Below are 19,747 nucleotides of genomic sequence, written 5' to 3'. Positions count from 1 at the left end.
CAACAATTCATGCAAATTCATCTAACCGTGTGAATAGTATTTCACCATTTCCTTGTTTGTGATTGTGATTGTGAAGATGGTGGTGTTAGAGGTAAATCGAAACAGAAAAAAATTATTTGTTTCAGTGCTGTGGAAAAAAAAGTGGAAAAGTGACCACACAGTAAACCATGCACAGGTCTGGGCCTAAACCTGCTGCACCACAGACTGATTGGTACATCATGAGGAAGTCCTCCATTGCATTCCTCCATTGTTTACCTGCTGCTTATATTCCATAGGCACACACCCACGTGTCCATTACTTTTCTGTGTGATTAATTACATGCACATAAACACAGTCATGCAACATACAACTGAAATGGGAATGATACTAGTATACGGGACCATGTAAACTTTATGAGTGAACATTCACCAAGTGTATTCTTGTATCTAGAGACCATCAGCTTGACTGTGCGAACTTGCATTGTAACATTCATAACAAACATTACGACATTCATTTCATTTTTTTTTTAGACAGGCATCGTTTTAGGCCACAGAAAATCCCCACAAAAGCCTACAAAATCCCAGAGGAACAGTCTATTATGCCCCAGCAAGGGCTACTGTGCAATGTGATTTGCTTAATGCTGTTAAATGTCATTAAATGTCATGACAATGATAACTGAATGTTTTTTGATCGAGACATGTGGTGGATTCTTATCATTTGGTACTGCTTAAAGTGAAGTGATTGTCACATGTGATTGTCACGTGTGACACAGCAGCTCAGCATACGGTGCACACAGTGAAATTTGTCCTCTGCATTTAACCCATCACCCTGAGTGAGCAGTGGGGAGCCATGACAGGCCCCCGGGGAGCAGTGTGTGGGGACGGTGCTTTGCTCAGTGGCACCTCAGTGGCACCTTGACAGATCGGGATTCGAACCTGCAACGTCCTGATTACTGGGCCGCTTCCTTAACCGCTATGCCACCACTGACCCTGCTGCTGTACTATTGGTCAGTTCTTAACAGTTAGAACTGCAGAAAATGTATTGTTTTGTTTTAGTGCATAATATGCATGCATACTGCTGACATATGGCTGTGAAATATTGGTTACTTCAAAGAATGATCTGGCAGTCACTCTGTCACCAGTGATTAGCCTGAAGCTGGAGAGGGAACCACAGCTCTGGAAATCCTCCTGCATGGTAACACATTCTAAGGACTTGCTACCTGAAGAAGACCTTGGAGTGGCTGGTCCCTGTGCATCTTCGGTCCCTGGTGAGCTCACTTTAGTCTGCCTGCCAGCCTGGCATTGAGGTGGATGATGCTGTCATCCACCTCCTATATCGTTCCCTCTTTCACCTGGAGACCATGACAAGCACTTTGATGGGGACGACAAGGAGTACTGACTTAGGACCTTGGTGGTGGTAGACTTCAACAGGAGCAAACGTCTTCCCCTGAAATCCTTTTGGTAGTGTGGTCTGCTGGGGATAGAAGATCCAAGATCCAGCTCTGTTCTAGAATGCCCTCTGGACACAGTGGAGGCAGTGAGTGACAAGAAAATGGTGACTAAGCTGTCATCCCTGCTGGATAACATCTCCCACCTCATGCAGGAGACTGAAGGCACAGTGGAGCTCCTTCTGTGCAAGTTCTTGCAGCAGACCACACATTCATAAACCACGTAGACTAACAAACACACATATCCAATATACCAATGCAGTTTCTTATGTGCATTATGTTTATATACCCACTTATATACCCACTTGGGAGTGCTGTTGCGGCGCTCGTGCAGACATCGCTGGCGATGGGGAAAAGCCCGGAGGGCTGCAGCTGTATGAGCAAGGACGCTTCCCTTGGCACGGGCAGAGGGGAGCAATGCTGGGGTCGGCGGAGGCGGGACCGTACCAAAGAGATCAGGCGAGTAAATGGCATCATGGAGGGCAAACAGCATCGAGAAGGCAGAAACAGGTCACAGGCGCAAGGCAATCCAAAGAGCAGGGCAAAGAGGAGGCTTAGCAGCGAAAAGGGGCAAACGTGGGACAAGATGGCACGTCACCCCACCCTCTGCCCCGCCTGCTTCCGGGTCGGCGGGAACCGTGACACCACTGTACATATATACATGTAGATTTATTATATATCTAATTTTATAGATTCACAAATAGAAGTTAATATTTTCAATACACTCATACATATTTATGCTTCAGATGTTTTTTTTTTTACTGTGTACCGTGTATTTATTTTTGCTACTTTCATGTCCACTTTTTGCTGTGACCATGGAAATTTCCCACTTGTGGGACTAATAAATGATTATTGTTTTATCTCAGCAAAGTACAATTCAGAGGTTTCAAAATCTTCCCCGATTTACAGTTGTAACATGATTGTGGCATGGTTGCAACTGCACACAACCCGCGGGCTGAGAGTCTTTTGAATTTGGATCCACTGGGCTGCATTTATTTGCAGGATTTGCTGTGGTTTGTTCTACTCATATGAACCGAATTGATTAATAAAACTGGCACACTTCTCAACCTGAAATTATAGCCATGGCTGGAAAAGCCTGGTCATTGAGGCATGCCCCAAAAGGCCTGACGTGAGAGAGGATCCCCGGGGAGAATTTCCAAATAAAAACAGGCCATGCGCATGCATTACAAATGACAGCGTCAAACAAACAAAAGTCCGGAGCGTGGAAAAAAAAAAAAAAAAAGTTGGGGGCCCTGCGTTCCCCTCCTCTCACATCCAGCCCTGAATGCTCTCGCTGGGGCTTTCGGGCCGGCCGTTGCCACAGTCAGTTAGGAGTAATGTGCTGTCATGCGTTCACGCAGCACGTGTGTGTTGAAAATGCAGGCTCACACACCCGTCCAGCAACCGATGTGTTTTAAAGCGCAGGGATGTGGCTCAGTACTAATTACTCTGTTAGTATTAGTTTTTAATTCTGAAAATATATAAAACAATAAATACACATTGAAAAGTTAGGATTTTGCTGGCTAGTTGCATTCATAAATCAGCTTGACTCTGCATATATAAACCAGCATATTACAAGTACAACAAAACAAAAAGTTTCATGATGAACTTTGGCCAATATAAAGTAGAATTGCATGCATGTGTTTGTTAACCTTTGTTTGTGAGTGACAGAGCATGGAAGACGCAAGCCTACCCGTTTGCTTGGACTTGGAACCAGCGCAAAGAAATACAGTCACGTGTGTCCCCGGTGGCTGGGTTTGTGTCACTATTTTCAAATTGCTGCTAGGCACAGCACTCGTTCGCAACTGTGAGGTTGAAAGGCCAGGATTTCTATAAATAAATAGATAAGATGAGAAAGTAACACAGTTTTGGGTCATCCATTTACATTTACATTTACGGCATTTATCAGACTCCCTTATCCAGAGCGACTTACAATCAGTAGTTAGAAGGACAGTCCCCCCCCTGGAGCAACTTAGGGTTAAGTATCTTGCTCAAGGACACAATGGTAGAAAGTGGGATTTGAACCTGGGTCTTCTGGTTCATAGGCGAGTGTGTTACCCACTAGGCTACTACCACCCTACATTTGATCTACGTTTTGAAACACCATTACAGATCATGTGCTGGTTGAAAATTACAGAGTGACTCTCTTATTTTGTCCAATTGTGTGCCAAAAGAATGCCATTGGGCAAATCCCATGTATGTCCATAGCATACATGGCTATGCTGCAAATGTATTTGTCATTAGGAAGATGAATCTTTTACAAAAAGGATGTGGTTTTAAGCAGATGATTTTTCTTGTTTTGAACTTTTAACACATACCCAGGCACACGGAGTAAGGTTGCTGGTCTTGTGGTCAGGGCTCATTTAATGTGATGTGTATCTGCCTCCTGGTAATGAATGGAGTTGGGTGTGGGGGGACTATAGCGCGTTGGTCCCTCTACACTGGCCAGATATCCTGCGGAATGCCACATCCATCACACACTCATAAGCGTGCAAAATTCATAAACATGGACGCACACACTAACCTGAGTACATGGCTTGCACACAAGGATCTGTGTGTGTACAACTACATGCATGCATACAAACACACACAAACAGTGGGGAATCCAGAATGCCTGCACTGCTCAGGCGTTCTGACTTCCACTCAATCACAAACACACAATCATGGCTTCCACATGTCATCCGCGGGCCCACATGTACATGCCCACAATCAGGTTTCTGTGTTTGAGCGTTCACTTGCATGCATTTGCTGTGTACCTGTGTACAAACACACACTACTGCCACACACACAGGATATAGTGGGGTATAATGGCCTCCACAAACACAAGATATCCTGCATCATATCCCATGTATGCTTATGCAAAGGACCTTCATCCATCACACTCATTCACACATGGTCTGCCTGTACTGGCCAGATCCTCCACCATTCATTCATCACCACCATGGCCACATCTTGGAAAAAGCCTCAGACACCCGCATCCACAGACACACCAAACACACACGCACACCAGTCAAGACGCCCCAGCCAAACTTTCCCAGTTCTGTTCACAGTTGTCGACCACGGGAAATTATGACAAATGCCTTTTTGGTCGCTCTCCGTTATTTTTTCCTGCTTCATTTATTCATTTTGGGTCAGAAAAGGAGAGCAGTTTCCATCCAGCCATGACTGTGTGTACTATGTTTAGTGTTAAGTGCTGTAACCTTTAGCTGCTGGCGCTGTCTCGATGGGAATGGGGCATAATAGGAGAAAATGTTTCAGGGAACGTTCTGAAATGGAGACAGTTCCTTTCTTTCACATGAGGAGATAGTCTGATGAGGTAGAAGGTGGATTTGAAGATTTAAAAAGATTTAAAGGTCAAGGTACTCACCCTACAGTGCATTTGCAAGTCGAACAGCACCATCTAGCAGTTCTTCCTTATATGACATGGATAATCATTTGCTACTTACAGTTTGGTTTGTACTATTAATTTCAGCTTTTTCTGATACTTGTCCATCATCGGAAAGGTGAGGAAGGTGCATCAGGGAAGGATCACAGTAAACAAAATGTAAACAAAATAAAATCCACAGAAATGATAAAGTATTGGATTTATGTTGATTTTAGCAACTTTTTTTAATATGTTGTATGGTTTTAGATGCAGCCTATGTTGTTAATTGAGTGGACAGTGTCTAACGAGGAGATTGGCCAATGCCCAATGCAGGTTTCTTACATGTAATTATAGCCGGTGGTTAAATCCCGGATTAAAACGACTAATTCCTCTTTTTGCTGCATCACTCCGTCGAAATGTGTTTTTTATTCACTTTCACTAATCTGAAAAGAGGGAGTCTCTGACTTTGTGGTTCTCATCCTCATAGTTCCCGGCACAGTGTCTTAAACCTAATTGCATCTGACTCAAAATTCCTTGGCCAAACCCCCTAATCTGTGTTGGGAGCATGAAAGCAAAAGTCTCCCTTCAGCCGGCAGCACATGTCCAGGATTATCAGTCGTTTGTAAGTAGGGGTTGAAGATAATGTTACCATTCCCTAATTTTCCAGCATTTAGTGTCTACCTCTCGCAATTTACCCCGGCCGGCCTGACATGGAGTTGTGTTACTCGGTCGGGAATGATTCCCGGATAAGTCCAGTGAGCCATCCGTTCCACTCTCCTGCCTTAAGGTGTGTGTGTGTGTGTGTGTGTGTGTGTGTGCGTGTGTTTCCTTATCCCAAGGATGTGCAGCAGGGTGGAGAAACATTCCTGGAGAAAGGCAGGCACGTGTGCGTGTGTGTGCATTTTACTCCACTTATGGGGACTCAGGAAGATCAGGAATTAAATGACTGCTAACTTCATGGGTACAGGTCCATACAGGGTACAGGTTAAGTGTCTTGCTCAGGGACACAATGGTAGTAAGTGGGATTCGAACCTGGGTCTTCTGGTTCATAGGCGAGTGTCTAACCCACTAGGCTACTACCACCACAGGGTGGAGTCAGGGTTGAGTTTACCTGTTGGAAGAAGAACATTCCACCACATGAATAAGTGTGTTAAACCTGTTAATTCATAAATCAATAACCCATACTCACGGCCTGTAAAGTGTGAGTTAAAGATGAGTGTACACTTCTATTCAAAGCTTCAGGGTCACCTAGAAATTGCCTTGTTTTCTTGAAGCAACATGAAATGAGTTTCAACAGAAAATTGGACAAAACGAATAAGAAGTAAAGTTGAACCCATACTCAATTGCTTCTTTAATCTGTGTATGATCATTAAAAAATTAATAAAATCACCAATTTTTGCTCATTAATATCCATTTTGTTTGGTTTATTGAAACAACATAAATTTGATGGGATTTATGTTTTATGTAATTGACTGACATCTCTGTTTTTGCACAATATTATTCCTGCCTCTGTTTTTTTTTTTTTAATGACCACACCCATCTTTCCCTCTATTTCTTTCTCCTTTTCATCCCCTGCCATTGGAGAGAGACACTGATTACAATAAGGAAGATGCAGGGATTTCACTCAAATTCTATTCAAAGGCCGCTTTGTCCAGAGAATATAGCAGGACGATCACGAAACTCACTCCCAGGAAAGTTGAGGCAGCTCCGATTCTTATCAGTGTGGCCTTCAAATTGCAATGGCCATCTATCTTCTTTCTCTGTTTCCATCTCTTTATCACTTTTTTTTTTTCTTTCTCCATCTTGCAATTTGATCTGCAAGCTGCTTATTGGAAATTTGAGATAAGGCTCAATAATTGTATTATTAAATACCAGGCTGACACGCATCCCTCTACCTCTGCTGGCCATCCTCATCTCTGTCAACCCCCTCCAGCTTGGAAAAGCAGGACTTTAACGTTCTCACATGGCTCAGGGAAATGGATAGTGTTGCGTTTTTCCGAAGCTCGTGAGGTCACTGAGATAATAAACACGCAGAAATGGCTCAGCAGGATATATGACATTATATTGGTATATAATGTGTATAATGTCATTACTTTGTGCCTCCTCCTGTTGTTTTATGATGTACAGTGTGTTTGTGCAGTTTCAGTTGTCATTGCTTTTGTGATTATTTACCCTTAAGGGCTCCAAGCTCTAGCAGCTTTTGGGGCTCAAGAACACAAACTTGATTGACTCCAATTTAAATCCAGTTTAGATCCAAATACAAAAAGTGTTTTTTCTGCTGTCATTTTTGATGATCTGTCTTTCTACATTTCCATAAATGCCAAGGAAACAACTGCGGCGAAAAACAAAACAAGGATGTGGCGAGTGACTCTCTCTTTCGCTAACTTTTCACGAAAGTTTCTAACAGCTTTTAATGAGTGGCCAAAACTCCAGACAATCATCGGCATTAACGAAAGCGCTGTCACCGCACCGCAGTGGACGCTTGAGATTGTGTTTCCGTAATTACGCGCGTTTATCATGTCAGGATAAAATCTAACAACGCAAAGAGAAACAAATGTTGAAATGCGATACACCATAGTCACTCATCGTCTCCATTCTCTGTTCTCCATTACATTTCAATCAATGGCCTTATTAAAAATGTCAAAATGAAATGAAACGCGTAGCATTAGTATGTTCGATGCCTGCAACTGCGTGATGGTGTGGAAATGAAAAGAAAACAACTGCCCGTAACACAGGAAGTAATTGGGTCTGTCATTCTGCAGAGGTCTAATCCGAGCCACATGAGAAACGGCTGCCTCTAGAGGGGTCTGTGGTGACCTGGTCCTGTGTGGCCTACTGCATCTCTAACTTTGTCCACCTCGTCTGATAGTTTAAAGGACGTAAAGACGCACTCTCTGCAGTTAAATCAGACCGATTTAACAGGCCCACTGAGTCGGATTGGAGTTTCTGAGGTTTTGCCAACTACTACTTCCTTATATGATAAGACATGTTAACATTGCCCAAACAGGGCTGATAGCAGAATAAATGTACCCTGCTTGATGGTACGTGACTTCTAAAGTGAGTAATGTCTCGAAAAGCTTGTACACAGAGCAAATGATTCAGCGTATGGCTCAGTTATGGCTTCCTCACACAACTGACAGGGGTCAAAGGTTAATTTCATGGAGGGGGGGGGGGTGTTGGCTGGACCTGCTGTAATGGCTAACCCCAGTGAAGGACCCCTTGATCCCATGAAGAAGGGTCACACAGCTGCGGGCATCTTTTGGGTTTCATTGGGAAGGCTGTAATCACAGTTGTGTGTGTGTGTGTGTGTGTGTGTGTGTGTGTGTGTGTGTGTGTGTGTGTGTGTGTGTGTGTGTTGTGTACATTCAGTATAGGGAACACCATGTGACCAGGTGTGAGGTGCAAGTGTAGCTACCATAACAGCAGGAGTCCTAAGCAGGGCATCGTCTGTAATTAATTTCATTAATTAGGCATCAGGACAGGGCACCAGGCCTTGCAAGACCCTTGTAAAGGGTAGAGGTACATCTAGCAGCACAACTGCAGTCAATAAATCACCTTTTAAAGTGGCAATAAAGTTTCAAAAAGTGTTCTGAGCTATTGGTCAAATAAAGAAGGGCATAATGTTTTAAACAAAAAAAAAAACCTGAATGAATAAAAAATTATAGTGTAATTGATATTTGTATTTTTGAAGACTCCAGGTTGTGATTTTTTTTCAAGTTGAAGGGACTTTTCCTGCCTCGCACTATCTGACCAGATCGGGCTAATCAGTTACAAGTCCAAGGTGTGTCCACTCCACATGACCTCATGCCGTTTCCTGGCTGATCTGTCACTCATTGACTGTCATCCAGCGTCATCGACATTCATTTCTCACTAGACTGTGAAACTGGCTCTTCCAGTACTGCTGATGGACACCAAGGAACATTAGTTTCCCATATGTGACACACTGGACTGCTTCCCCGCCCGTGCTGTCTACTGCTGACATTTTTTTGTTTGTCCTTTAATTAATGCGGCCACTGAAATTACAGGATGATTTTGCATATGTAATTTGCTCTTAGCCATTATAGCCCAGTGTGCTTCTGTGGAGGGTGATTTCACCGCGCTACTCAAGACATTACGCTGGTGATGTTCACAAACGCTTCATTAGAATGCCTCCAATGTATCTGCTGGTTTGGTTTGGTGGTAGTAGCCTAGTGGGTAACACACTCGCCTATGAACCAGAAGACCCGGGTTCAAATCCCACTTACTGCCACTGTGTCCCTGAGCAAGACACTTAACCCTAAGTTGCTCCAGGGAGACTGTCCCTGTAACTGATTGTAAGTCGCTCTGGATAAGGGCGTCTGATAAATGCTGTAAATGTAAATGTAAGTCATATTTTCTAACTGCTGTTAAGTGCTATGCAGTAACCATAAGTAAAAGTGAAGTGGTTGTCATTGTGATTCACTGCAGCACAGCACACGTTGACACAACAAAATGAGTCCTCTGCTTTTCACCATCACTCTTAGTGAGCAGTGGGCAGCCATGACAGGTGCCCAAGGAGCAGTGTGTGGGGACGGTGCTTTGCTCAGTGGCACCTCAGTGGCACCTTGGCGGATCGGGATTCAAACCGGCAACGAAATTCTCATATAGGTAAGTAATCATGGCAGTGAAATATATATCAGGTAGCTTAAGCTATTTTGTGTTTTGTATGTGGACGAAAAAATCACATTTCTGGCAACACAGCCTTCACTACTTTGTGTAGTGTGACATACTAAGGAAGAAGATTCTGTGAGTGCTGTCAATTATTGCCATGAGCTCCACCCATTTAATATATTTTATACTCCCCATGCACTGCGTCTGTTATAGAACTTCAAATGTATTGTTTTGTGTATGCATGAGTGTATACGAGAGTAATGCAATAAGGCTACAAGGCATGCATTCTGCACATTCTGCCAAATCCATCTCAACTTAATCCATAATCTACCATAGGCGGGCTTCTGGATTTCCGTCTCTCATTGTTTTTTTGTTTTTTTTTTCATTCTCCTTATTATTAGTTTTTATTTCTGCAAGTCTTGACTCCCGTCAACCTGCCCTCTTTCTCCAATGAGGCCATGCTGTTGTCAGCCAATAAACACTTGAAACATGATGTCATGCATCAAGAGTAGACAGGCCCTCACTCTTCCCCATGAGGGTTCCACGCTCTGCATAACAATAAAAAGACACTCACGGTGCTGTCTCGTTGAAAAAGGAAACAGTCATAAAAGCAAATCTACTTTTATAATCAGATGACATCATAGCGCTTGGCCACAGAGACGGGGGCCTGTGTTTACTTTGGGGGAATCTCAAGGAAGCTCCATCAGAACCTGCTGACAAACATTTTTAATGTTCCCAATGGTCAGTAGGAGTACAAGCTCTACATCCGGAATACCGGAATTGCGTTGCGGCCACTACTTCAAAATTCCTTTAGGTCTCTTTATTTTGTATTTACGTATGACCTCATATCAAATAAATTATTATTGACCATCCAAGTAGTAATAGTCATAAACAGACTAGTGGCCAGTGGCCACACAAAGTTCTTAAAATACACAGCAGGAGCGATTTTGTTGGGCCAAATGACATCACACTTTGTGTGCACAGTCAGTGAGACGACAGATAACAGACAATGAACAACATTTGTTCATGCAAGGCTCCCTTTCTGTACATTAGTATGCAGGTTTCTGGAAAATCTTATCCTTGAACACAGACTGCAACATAGATTTTTTTGCTTGTATGTTGCCCATATTTTCCTCTCCATTGAATTTACATTTGTATTATCATTTATGCCATTTGGCAAACAGCAGCTGGCATCAAAGCTTCTAAGTTCTTTGAACTGGCGTCAGACACTGGTTTACTTGGACCCTGGTATAGCACAAGAATTGTGTCTCAATAATGTTGAGGAAGGAGTCTGAGGACGTAGTCTTGTTAAACAGAACAGTTAATTGAAGGTTTGAGCTCAGAATCACTCCAGGCCTGAGCTGCTCAAGCACATAACGAAACTTTGAATGGTTATCTATCAACATTTGATCATAGTGTAGTAGTGTAGTAATCCTAGTTGTGCTTCTTGGCGAAAACTGCTGATTTTTAATAGACTCTGCCATCCTTTTTGCCGTGCATCATCTCTGAGCTAGACGTGCAGACAGCTCAGGAGCCTGTTGGGACACATTTCTCTATCTATCTGAGTCATCAGCTCCTCTTTTCTGGCCTCGGTTCCAGCCCCGCAGATCCCATCTCCAAACCGGCTCCATCTGTGACCTGTGAGGCCGGCTCTGGGACAGCCCGAGCGCCTGTTTCTGGGCACGTTCCGGTTTGTCAGACCCAGGAGCCCAGGAGATGAAACGATATCCACCTCACCTGGTAATGAGGGCTGATGTCTGTCAGGGATACGGTGGATTTTGTTCAGAAATACAAGGGCGAAATTTGCAGGACTTTCTTGAGAAGCCGTGATCGTGTAGAGTGCTCAATTAGAAGACGAACGATTGTCAAAGGAACGTGGTGTAAACAACTGATTGGCAAAGATCACCAAGAAACAGCTTGATAGAACATCACTCCCATCTCTTCCTCACAGAGACCTATTCACAACGCTTTTTAATAAACCTCTGCATGACTGTGCACACTCCTAAAAGCAGTCGGCGAGCACGTAGCTGCGCCTGAACGTTAACACGTACGCACCGGACCCTTATCTCAACAGCCCTGCACACATGTGCATAAACACAGGAACATACATGCATACTGGGCCATATCTACATATCACCCATATACTGTTATTTGATTCGCTGAATGACTGCACTCAAGCACCGTCAAGAGCTGCACATGCACGCTCCAAAAACCAGATTGGCCGGATTTGAACAGGATATTTTGAGAAAAATTGCTGGTCCAGAATAGACGTTGAAGCTCACACTAGTTTAGCTTTCAGTCCATGCAAATGAAAATGAACTAAATTCAAGCAGTTCCAAAACTGAACTGCTTTCCTTTTTTTTTAAATGAAGAAACAAACTGGCTCCAGGGGATGCATCTAGACTAGAACCAGCCACGCTGGATGTCTGTGCCTGATCCATACCGGCTGCCCAATCCATTCTCAGATGAACGGCAATGAGCCTCAGCGGGGGTTCATCATCCCAATCGAGAGCCTCTGAAATCGTCTCTAGCTTGTTTGGTTGTGCCAGGCCTCAACTGTTTACCCGCCACGTGCTTCTGACCTACTGCGTTTCTGACCTACTGCAATGGGCTCCTGGGGGGCTCCCTGACTGCGAAAATGAGCCCAGATGCGTTTAGCTGTAAACGCAGAATGGGCCTGGCACCGTCGGGCACCATTGTCTCTGCGCTTGGTGCAAATTGAGCAATGTTCTTTTAGTGCTGCGCTTGTAAAGGGAGGTGGGCTCTTCTGGTATTTTTTTTTTTTTTTTTACTGTATGTGCGAGGCGGCCCTGGAGGAGAAGGGGGTGCGGATGAAAGGACGGAGAGGCGCCGGAGCTGTGGAGAGGGGGTGGCCAGCGTTCTCTGTGAAACGTGAGACCCCGCTGTGACACACAGGTGGGCCGGTCTCTGGACTCGGCGGGGTCCACCCAGGAGCACCTGGGTTCATTTAGAGCTGCCGGCTCCCTGCACTGAGAAACCCAGCCAACTGGAGGGCCTTCAACAGAGCAAAGACGTTAAACCTGAGAGAGTGAGAGAAAGCGATGGAATGAACATTAAGAGTGTGAGCAAATCTGGCCACTTAAAAACAGAGTGGAGTCCAGTAGATGGTATACACTCATGGCCCTCAAGATCTGGGCACTGCTGATTTCCCAAGCCTCCCTCTACCTGTGAGTAATGTGTGAAGCTTCTGTGGCCAGTCAGGATCAGTAAGTACCTGGGAGAACTGAAAAGCAAGGCCTGGGTGTGAGGTCCAGAGATGAAGAAACCTTGAGGGCTTTCTCTACAGAATAAAAAGTGCCGAGTGAGAAACTCCAAAGCAACACTGTCAAGGAAAAACTCCCTGAGCATTGTCGAAAGCCTGAGAGGAACAAGACTTTACTTCTACAAACTTATGACTGTGCCCCTTCTTCTGAATATTCCATGCATGTCCTGAAGCTCCATTGTTATTCCACATCTGTAAGCTGTATATTTGGATAGAAGCATCTGCTGAATCTATGTAATGTAATATTATGTAAATTTGCTCTGTACGTGTTGGTCTGCAGCCCTGGATTGTTATTCGCATCTTTGTGAGTTTGCGAAAACTGGATTGGTGGAATGATTAAAGCGTTACTGCGTGTCTGCGTTTGAGGGCGAAAACAGAGGTGACCTGTTAAATACGTTTTCAGCCGTAGAGAAAAGCTGGAAGGTAAAAGAGAGGGTTGGTTGGAGGTGAGGAGATGACATTACATCAGCATACCAGTAGTAAGATGGGAAATTAAGACAAATCCCTCCTTCATCTGAAGGCAGCCACCAGGCTTGTAAGTAGAGCTCTTCTCTCCAGATTTCTATGCAAGATGAGGGCATAATGCATATAAGTAATTTTACAGAACTGTGGAGTGTTTGAGGAACACTTTGGATGTAAGTACACCAATTTTCAGTGTTTCAAAATGGCCACCAGTGGCAACATTTGTCTATGGCCACAGCGTAGGGCTATGAGCTAAGCATGAGGCTTCTGCACGAGTGTAATGTAACGATGGGTGCAGGAGAGCACATTACAAATTGCGTTCTAAGTTAACAGGCATTCACAAACCGGGCCCTTACAGTTAATAACATGAGTACTTTATTTACTGTACATAGTTCTTGGTCATTGCCATTTTCACAGTACATGCAAGTAATTGATCGTTTTGAACATTGAAGATGCAATAAAGTAATAATGATAATGAAGATTTTATCTTTCAATAATGAAACATAAAATCTGAAATGACTGATCAAATGAATGACTGATGACTGTAGAATGTTTATGCTGTCATACTTCAGCTCTGAGTGCTGCGGTAAGACGTGAATAACTAGTAATTCATAATAAACTTGATACAGTGTAGCAACCCCTTATTAACACACACACACACACACACACACACAAACAAGCAGTCACAGCGGTCTTGATGCGTTCCTCAGACCTGCTGGTGCCAGCTCATGTGTTGCTGTCTGTCAGTTGTGGGTTTTGATTCTTCATTTTTTCAGGAGAGAAATGTGAAAATGCACTTCCTGTGTGGGGCCGGCAGAAAACAATCTGCTCCATTGTGTCGGGTGGCTGCTACCTGTCCGCGAGCAGTTGGCTCGGCCGGCCCGCTTTGTTTCTCTCCCTCCCCATTCCGTACAGAAGCCTCCTGCTGGCAGGAAACCAAGCCTCTCCTGGGCGACGCTTGGGCGCTTCAATGGGATCTTGACATGGGTACATTATGGGGTGGCTGCAGTTTGGTGCCCTGTAAAGGGTTTGTGTGTGTGAGAGATAAAATACTTTTCATGTCATTACATGTTAAGCCCCAAAAATCCACCGAGGATGAAGATGATTGATGGTCCCACAGTTTATATAAGGTTTTTTTTTCACCTCTCCACACCCTTCCTTAAAGCTCAGGGCATTCCGCAGGTATCCTGCGATCTCTGCAGCACAAAAACATGTTATCAGGCATGGTGATTAATTTATAAAATGAATAATGAGTAGAAATTGTGATTTGAACTCACATTTGTGAACACGTCCGAGTTTGACCAGTTTTATTACTTCTTTAATCAATGCAACTGTACTGTGGTCATTGCAGAATAACTGAGCACAGAATTCCACTTGAACTCATTGGGACTAATTGTTGTTGATAAAGTTCCTCTCTACACGTGTGAAGATATTCCATCATTAATAGACATTTCCAGAGAAATTTTCAGCATGAACAAAACCAGCACAGTATTACTGTTTTCTATTAATAATGAGGACATTTCTATGTAACCGTAGACTTTTGAAAGAGGTTGTTATAAGTTCTCACCGTCTATATGGGTTCTGATTTGATTCAATAACAAGATCTGAGTGTGATGAATTCTCCAACATGACCTCTCTACCGGTCAGATATTCATCTTCAACAACGTTTACAGAGTGAATGGCAATGGAGGCCTTATCTCGCTCCCCATCACCCCTGTGCAGGCAGCTATCGGGAGCTGCCTGGGTGTTCTGTTTCCTGATCAGGGCAGATTGATTGTGTGCTGTGTGAAAAGCTTCCTCTTGAACAACGCTCTGTTCTGCTTGCAACTTGTTCTCCTGCTTTAACCCGCTACTGGTCACTTTCTGTAGAACTGTATGTGGATGAAATATATTGTGTAAATCAATAATAGGGATCTACAGCATATAAATACTTATAGCACTAGGAGAGATGGCTGTACTGTGACTGCTTATTCCACCATGGAGATTCTTAAACAGGCAGACTGCTGAATAGGAGGTGCTCCAAGCCGACCGACCTGTCAGTGGAATGATGTCAGATACCCCAAAAAGTGCCAGGACAAGTGTCAGGACAATCTGTTCCCATTTGCCTGGTGGTTCAGCTTCTTTAAGCTCCGACAGCATTCCTGTTTCCCCATTTTGAGCACCTGTTTTAATGGCCCTCCAACAAACATTTGATGATCCTTACTTCTGCAATTAGAAAATTTAGATCTTCTGCCATAAAAAAAAGAAAATCCAATACCAGCTGTTATTGTTGCTAAGCAACCTCATTCAGTCAGCAGGCAGGTAGCAGATGTGGGGTCACATAACATTGAAACCAATTAGTTTAGTTTTTTAAAAAGTCCCTAAAAATGGGCTTAGGGGTGTGCTATGAAATACAATTATTTGGCATTGTTACCAAGTAGTAAGGTATTTTATGATTTGCAAATTTGGTTGACATTTTCTGTGCAGGCACGTATATTCTCTCAACAGGCATTTTTGAAATATATATCACAGTGAGCCAAACACAGTTAACGGTCTATTAAAATATTCTTTGGCAATGTGCCACTAGTGAAGGAACACTGAAAGTGCATAACTGTGGAAAATGTGACAAACTCATATTGAGTTGCAGAGCAACTGTTATAGCACAGATCTTTTTGGTCTTTAAAAATCAATATTAAAACAGTTACACATTAATTTAGAGTCTTATGACGTTTTTTCCTGGTTCATTTCCTGTGCCAGAGACATATCGTCAGATACATCCTGCCGATCGATGACAATCTAATTGAACAACAAATATTCAATTAGACTCCAGGAGTATAGAATTACAGTTTTGGGGTGAAAGGACAAGGTCATTCTAAACAAGGTCATTTCTTGCGAGCAGGTTACATCAGGAAAACTTCTTAGCTATTTTCCCAAATTTGGCATTGAACTGCACAATAAACGGATTGGATTTTGGTGGCCAGTGGTCAAGGTTGATGAGGGTTGTCACTACGGTGGCGTTAAAAAGCTCTAAATTCTATTTCTGTGTAAAATAGTAAGAAAACATAATTTTCCTCTGTGGAAGTGGAATGCACCCTAACTTCATTAAATTCAATTTGGTCTGCTAAATGTGCTGTTATGTTGACTATAAGTAGATTATCTCATGAATGAGGTCAGATGTTAATAATTACATTCAGTTTGTACTCTGCAGCTCAGTCGTCATGCTGATTTATGAGGCACCAGCTCGCTCATATCGGACCTGACAGCTTGCCACCTTCCAGCTGCCACTCAGTATCTTCACGAGCCAATAAAAATCTGCCTCAAGCACAGTGGGAGGGACTTAAGCGTCCCTTCTAAAAGTAAAAATGCACTTAATTAGTTCTCATATGTTTTATTGGCAAATTTTCACCTGCATCTCTGGCCTTAAAGCTGCTTCTGTCTGCGGTCCAGATTTTATTGATACGGGTGACGCACGTGTAGGTTTTTTTTTCCATACTTTTTCTGTTGACTTGGAAGTGTGAGCTGAGACTGGTTGTGAAACAGAGGTGGATGTCCCTAAGGTGTGCAAATGTATGATAGCTACTTTTGTATTTAGGGGGAGAACCACACGCCATTGTTTTGCATGGTGCTAAAATACACTCCTCACAATAAGTTAGGGGTATTGTGAGAGACTTAGTGGATGTCATACATACGGTGTTTGTTTCACTTCAGACATTTTTGGGATAGGGAGGCAATTGTAGTGGGGTGATACACACGTCATTTTGTGTTTTCCATGAAATGGTGTCATTGTGTACTGGCGTGCCTTATATTGGGGCCAATACCAGGAGACAACCTTTGTCAATGTGGCGTCAATTTGAACATTCTGTGGGTATAAAAAGCTAGTATTGTCAATGATTCATTCCAAGTTCATCATTCAAACAGCCATGAACACACAACGTCACTTAACGGACGAGCAGCGTCACCTGGCCATGGCGCGCCTTCGGGTCGGTGGCAGGCAGTCAGATGTTGCTCGTGAACTTGGTGGGTCTCAAAGTGTCATCAGCCGACTACTTGCAGAGTTGTTACATTACTAGTATCTTTTTACAGAAAAAAACTGACGGAAACAAGAAAGCAAGTTATCACAGAAAGGATGATCTAACAACCCACTCAGCCCTTGTGTGTGTAGTTATTTCTTTGATTATGTTTGTATAAGTTTAAAGTAGAAGGAGCCAGTGCAACCAACATTTTTATAGTGCCTCAAAAAACATCCCCCTACATGTGCAAGGCAGGAGTGAGGGAATACGTTGTTCATACAAAACGAACTATAACATGACTTAATTATGATGGGTATGCTGAGCATTTCTCTAAGCAGTGAGGACTTGGAGAAATGAGAACGCAAATATGGAGCCATGATACTATCTTAAATTAGTAACTTCACCCAGAGTTATACAGTAACACACAAATATATAGTTCATTCCTTTTTGTGTATACAGATCGTACAGATTGTTCCTGCAAATTTTTTTTGTGTTTTAGTGTGCTTCAAACTAACTCATTTTATTGTTTCTTGGACAAACGCTGAAGTATTTAGTAAATTATGTTACAAATATATTATTGTAATATTTGTATGGCATGTAACATTATATGGGAGGTTCAGAACATTGGACATCTCTAACAACCAAAAAATATTAACAAGCCAGAAAATTTTAGAAAAGAAATACAATACTTTTTTTATTTTTAGGAATAACTTTTGTTGACATAACTAGATTTGTATGTATAAAATAGATTATCTAGTTTCCTCACTACATTGGCAGACATGGTTGATTTTTTAATAAGAATTTTCAGTGACCTTGTGCGATTTTGATGCATAAAATATGTTGCAACATGCTTACCATTGCACACAGTTTTGAGATCGGTCTTAGAGCCGACATCAGTTTGCCACTCAGGCTTCAGTAAGGTGTGAATCTGTATTATTAGTTTGGAATAGTTTGGATATCGAAAATATATATATTTTTTTATTTGTTGTACTAGTTCTTTGTCATGAATTCAAATTCAAGTGAATCCGAGTGTGAAAGTAATACTCACACTCACTGTTCCGCTGTGAAATTTTCTCCTCTGTCAGGTGAAATCAGAAACCCACTAGGCATATTCCTCCCCTCCACCTCTGCCACTCATTGAGAGGGACCTCTGTGGATTTTGGATTGGTGGGCGTGGTAAAACGTGACATTCCGAGTGTTGGCCGGCTATTTGTGTGGCGAAATGTTGACAGAAATGTATGAAATATCAAATAACGTTTGGCCAATCTCCGCCATTGACATTCATGTAAAACGTGTAATTTAAGTCTTAGATTATTTTTCTTTGTTGCAGATTTTAGTAATTTTTCCAAAGATGTCACTAAATACATTTGGATGGGAAAAAAAGAGTTATGGTTGTGCGTGGGTGCGTGTGTGAGTGTACATTTTAATTTGATCTTTTGAGTCACATTTGTTCATGTTGTTTTATATGCTCTTTTTTCCAGGACTGTGCCACAGCCTTGGCAAGCGCTCACCTGTGGATAAGACATTTGAAAGAAACAATCCAACAAAAGGATGAAGGGTTACCCGGGCAACCCATCGAGGGGAATTAAAACGCTCTCCACAGAGCTTTGGAGGGAATAAAAAGAGAAGAAAAAAAAAAAAGTGAAAAACTCATCTGCTTCTGCTCTCTGCCAGTCCAAAGACACAAGAACTGCGGTAAACATCACTGTGCACTTGCTAATCTCACACATCATCTTAAGCACCAGAGAAACTTTGCGGCGTTCTCACAGCACTGTACATTCTCTCACACATGCATTCTCTCAAATTCTCACAAATGACACAAGTTTTTTGTACACGCACGCACGCACGCACGCGCGCACACACACACACACACACACACACACACACACACACACACACACACACACACACACACACATTAGCATTGCCTTAGCATTAGCCTCGGGCCTTAGCATTAGCGGATTTCACTTCAGCTGCTCTCCTCGTTTGCTGAGAGGAACGACCATGCGGTTTTGGATGGGACGCTCGCCTGAAACCCATCGTCCTGCGCAGCGCATGAACATCCAAAGACGTTCTCCAGAGGACCATCATCACCCTGGTAACGGAAACACAAGGCAACATTAGCGCACCATGTCTTAAACACAACAACCTCCCCGACCCCCCCAAAAAAAAGAGTTTAGGGCCTGTTTGTCTGTATGGTCTATATTGCTCATATTTTTGGGGGGTCGTGGAGGAAGCAGTAAGTTTTAGAGCTGCAGTGGGAGTTTTATATTACTAAATATCTCGAGCGCAACGGGCCTGATGAACTGCGGTTTCACGCAGGCATCCATGCAACCCGCTGTAACGCTACCGGTGGGGCCTGCAATAAACTTCCTCCATAAGCCGGATCAGGACCCCTAAAATACACGCACATGCATGGGTTACTCTGCAAAAACGCTGTATCAAATTTAAGTACTGATGTAAGTATAGCCGCTAGTCACTACTTAATAGGGTCAGAATGTAACCCCTTGATGGGTTAGATTCAAAGGACATATTTCATTGTCTGCACCATGTGCTGTGCTGTGCTGTGCATCACAGTGACAAAAACCACTTTC

This window comes from Denticeps clupeoides, chromosome 2 (assembly GCF_900700375.1).
Source record: "Denticeps clupeoides chromosome 2, fDenClu1.1, whole genome shotgun sequence".
In the NCBI taxonomy this organism is placed as follows: domain Eukaryota; kingdom Metazoa; phylum Chordata; class Actinopteri; order Clupeiformes; family Denticipitidae; genus Denticeps; species Denticeps clupeoides.
The sequence above is the reverse complement of the archived record's forward strand: the minus strand, read 5'-3'. Positions refer to the sequence as shown.